Source organism: Macaca mulatta, chromosome 8 (assembly GCF_049350105.2).
Source record: "Macaca mulatta isolate MMU2019108-1 chromosome 8, T2T-MMU8v2.0, whole genome shotgun sequence".
NCBI classification, from domain to species: Eukaryota; Metazoa; Chordata; class Mammalia; order Primates; family Cercopithecidae; genus Macaca; species Macaca mulatta.
In genome coordinates, this window is record NC_133413.1 from 57,547,893 (window position 1) to 57,552,301 (window position 4,409).

Consider the following 4,409-nt stretch of genomic DNA (forward strand, 5'->3'; position numbering starts at 1 on the left):
ATTCTTTATTTTTGTGTGCAAATGGCATGCCAGTTAAAACGAAAACTATCTCACCTGTAGAAAAAGAAAGTCTGGATTTTAAAAACCAAGAACTAATAAAATCCTTATTAAATGACACCACCTGCTTCAAGTAAAAAATGACTTAAACACTAGTAATAAAAAAAGACAAAACACATTTCTTGAATAATTCAAAGATAAATGTCTGCTGAATATTTTAGCTCAGATGTTTCAGAATGCTGCTGTATGTTTTATGCGGAATTTGAGGGGAAGGTTTCATAGCAGAATGTGTTCCTGTGGACTGTATTGACTTAAGTGGTGACCCAACTGGACTGTGAAACTGCGGGATGTCTATGGACTCGAGCTGCTTGTTAGAGAGGAACTCCCCACTGTTATTCAGAAATCCTGCCTCATGTCCTCTCTCTCCAAGTTTCCCATCCTCTACTGGCTCAGTTTCTAGCATTTCATGATCTTCTTTCCTGCTAAAGAACTTGTCCAAGTAACTGGTGTAAGTGTTTTCCTTCTCAACTTGTTCATCCTTCCTTACCTCAGAAAACTGATTTACGAGAAAACAGTCCTCCTCACCACTCACAAGCTGGCTGTCCCAAGAAGATTGGTACAGGGCTTCTAATTGAGCCAGATTTGCCATTCCTTTTTGTTTGTCATTTCCTGTTTGTCTTAGCTTACTGACTTTGATATCAACCTTTTCAGTTCTAGTTGGGACACTGAGCTATTCAAGTCATTTATCAACAACATCAGTAGGCTCATGTTGGGAACTAAGTTGAATAGTTCCTGCAATAAAATAATCAAAGTCAAACCCCTGATTCTTTTCTCTTTCTTTTCCAGCCAGTTGCTGTGATGCTTCCTCTAGTGCTATCTGGGCTGTAACCAATCCATACCTTTCACATTTTGATTTGCCTTTCTTATCAGATTTTTCTTTGCTTTGTTCTTTCCAACTGGAAAGATCTATAATAAGCCTGGGTTCATAGTAATTGTTAACTTCACTCTCTCTCCAAACTAAGTTATCTAAATATGATGATGACCTTGTTTTGTGGTTACAAGTATGACTACACTTCAGATCACAGTATTTGTTTTCATGATGATCTGGGTACTGCCAACAAGGCTCAGTAAAATAATTGGTATCAAAAGCAGGGTCCTCCAGATACTTTTCCTGATCTCCATCCAAATATTTTCAGGGATCAACTTGTACTTCTTTTTCATCAGTGACACCAGACAGAGCTCTTGGATCAAGCTGAACTTCATCAATATCAAAGTTGTTATGTATAGGCCAATCATACTCTGAAAATTGACAATCATGGTACCTTTCCCAATTATAAATGTGACTGTGAGTTTCATCCATAAGCAAAATATTATCAACTTTATCTTCAATGTGAAAAGGATGGCTTGAAATTGGCTCACCCATTGGAGAAGAGTATATGCTCATGTAAGAATGGGAGAGTGCTTCTTCTGCTGTTAACCAATCCATGGGGCTAAATGTAAAAATTTGTTCCAGGAAATCCAGTGCTTCTTGACTAATTCCTGGAAACAGCAGAGTTAAAGGTTTGTGTGGCTCAGTCATGTCATTTCTAATGTAAACTGGAATTACTCTGAGAAGCTCCTGACGATCTTCCTCATGTGCAACAGGAATCGATTATAAAATCAGCTGCATCTGTTCAAATTCATGTGCACCTGCAAAAAGGGTTTTACCAGTCAGCATTCCAGCAAAGATGCAGCCTGCAGCCCACGTGTCAATGGCTTTAGCATAATTATTAGGAGAATGTAAAAGATGTGGAGATCTGTACCATTTAGTAACCAATCCTTCAGAAAGATGACCCTTATGGGAATTATGAGTATCCATGATCCGTGCAAGACCAAAGTCACCTATCTTCAGCACCAGGTTTTCAGTATTAATGAAAAGAATAGCTGGTTTGAGATCTCTGTGCAGTACGTTTGCAGAGGGAATATACTTGAGCCCCAGTAGCAGCTGATACATGAACAGCCTGGCATGCTCTTGCAGTAAAGGGCCCTGCTCCAGCACATTAGCCAAGTCTGTCTCCATGTACTCCTGAGCAATTTAAACACTGTTCAGCTCTGTAAGAGACCCCACATCATCTGTTAATTGGCTTCCGCTGGGACCAAGAATTTCAAACACTTTCACAGTGTTATCATGGTCAAGTCTTCTAATAATTTTGATTTTACGTACAGCATGTTTGACATTCTGGGAATTGATAAGGACCATTTTCTTGATGACCACTCTTTTGTCACCATCATTGTCTACAGCAGAAAAAAACCAAGCCATTGCCTCCACAACCCAATGGTTTTAAGTCCATACACCGAGAACCCAGATCAAAACCATGAATGTTCATGAGACTTTCAAATTTCTCTGCCATTTTGAAACCCTTACTATTGCCTTTTCCTTTCAACTGGTTGAACTTGTGTAAACAAGGAAGAAACTTGGCATCAGAAGGAAAGATCTTTCAAAAAGGGAGAAGAAAATAATTATGGTTCCACAGCAAGATGGTTTCTTGATGTTCGCTACATATGCCAAACAGGCCTGTTGAGTTCCCCTTAGACTTAAAGCTCAAAAAGCTCTACTCATATCAACAATTAAAAATATTGCAGTACTCAAAGTTCAAGAAAGGGGCAGCAACTCTGCAGACATTTAAAGAAAACACTCAAGAAACTCAAATGGAAAGAAATGACCTATTATGCACTCAGATTACTGTGCTAAATGATATAACATTTAACAAACATGTGAATAAATATGCACACAACAGGCTTCTATGAACATTCTCCTCACAGTACAGATACATTCAGTGTTGGACTAGTCCTGAGCAGCATTGTTCTAAGGTACTGGCAAGCACTATTTCCGTTTTGCTTCTTTTCTTTCTTTGTTGCTATATATTTCAACAGGAAGCCCTGGTGGCTGTTGGTTAACAGAAGATGTCTTCTGTCAGTGATCAGGTGGCTCCAGCTCACCACAATCACAATCAAAGCTACCATCTATCTTACTCTGATACAATGGGACTTTTCCAACTCCTTGAGAGAGTGTGGGGCCCGCGGACAGCCCCCAGTGTCGGCTTAGGTCTCAGGCTGTCCTGACAGCAGCAGCATCTCTGAGGCTCTCACTTTGCACAGTTGCTGCCATGTAACCCTGACCCATGAGAACCAAGTGACCAAGTTTAAATTGTGGAATCCTCCTCCTCTCCTAGGATCTGCAATATTCAGTGTTTTTATTTATTTATTTATTTATTTATTTATTTATTTATTTATTTCTGGAGACAGAATCTTGCTCTGTCGCCCAAGCTGGAGTGCAGTGGCACGATCACAGCTCACTACAACCTCTGCCTCCCAGGTTCAAGTTACTCTCCTGCCTCAGGCTCCCCAGTAGTTGGGATTACAGGCACCCACCACTACACCCAGCTAATTTTTGTATTTTTAATAGTGAAGAGGTTTCACCATGTTGGCCAGGCTGGTCTCGAACTCCTGATCTCAGGTGATCCACCCACCTTGGCCTCCCAAAGTGCTGGGATTACAGGAGTGAGCCACCACGCGTGGACTGATATTCTGTGTTTTAAATTGCTGAACAAATCAACTCCAAAATACCAGGGGCTTACTAACAGAGCTTTGTTACTGCATATGTGACAGCCTCATGTAGCTGTGCAAATGGGTGTGCAGTTATCATACCCAGTGATTCTGGAACCTGAGTTTCTTCCTTCCCGTACTTTGCTGCTTCCTAGGGCCTCCTCAACCTCTGCATCCACCTACCAGAAGACTAAAGAGAGTGGAGGAAGCACAACCACTTCTTGAAATCTGGGTGGGACACTCCTAATCATTCTTAACTAATCATATTGGCTGGAACTGACTACATGGCCAGATGCAGATGCGATGAGAGGCAGCAGGTGGAAGGGGGGATTTAAGCAGAAGCAATTAAAATCAAAGCAAGCAGGCATAAAAGTGCCTTGTATATTCCAAGAATGGAGACTTGTCTGCTTGTCTCCAAAATTATGTGTAGAAAACAAGGGATAGGGACTGGAGTCAAAAGATAACATTAACTAAAGTGTAAAGGAAATTGAAAAGTGGATGGAGGAATATTTTGGGGTCTGTAATTTTTTTCTTGAGACAAGGTCTTGCTCTGTGGCCCAAGCTGGAGTGTAGTGTGGCAATCACAGCCCACTGCAGTCTCAGCCTCCTGGGCTCCAGCGATCCTCCCTCCTTAGCCTTTTAAGTAGCTAGGACTACAAGTGCATGCCACTGTGTCTGGCTAATTTTAAATTTTTTGTGGAGACAGGCCCTCACTCTGTCACCCAGGCTAGAATGCAGTGGTGCAATCCTGCCTTACCGTAGCCTCCACCTCCCAGGCTCAAGTGATCTTCCCACCTCGCCTCCAGAGTAACTGGGACTACAGTTGG

General features: G+C 41.5%; 1 pseudogene; it reads right to left on the bottom strand.

The window, feature by feature from the left end:
* Positions 1-214: 214 nt before the first annotated feature.
* LOC694444 (mitogen-activated protein kinase 6) lies at positions 215-2,387 on the bottom strand (annotated as a pseudogene).
* Positions 2,388-4,409: the final 2,022 nt, after the last annotated feature.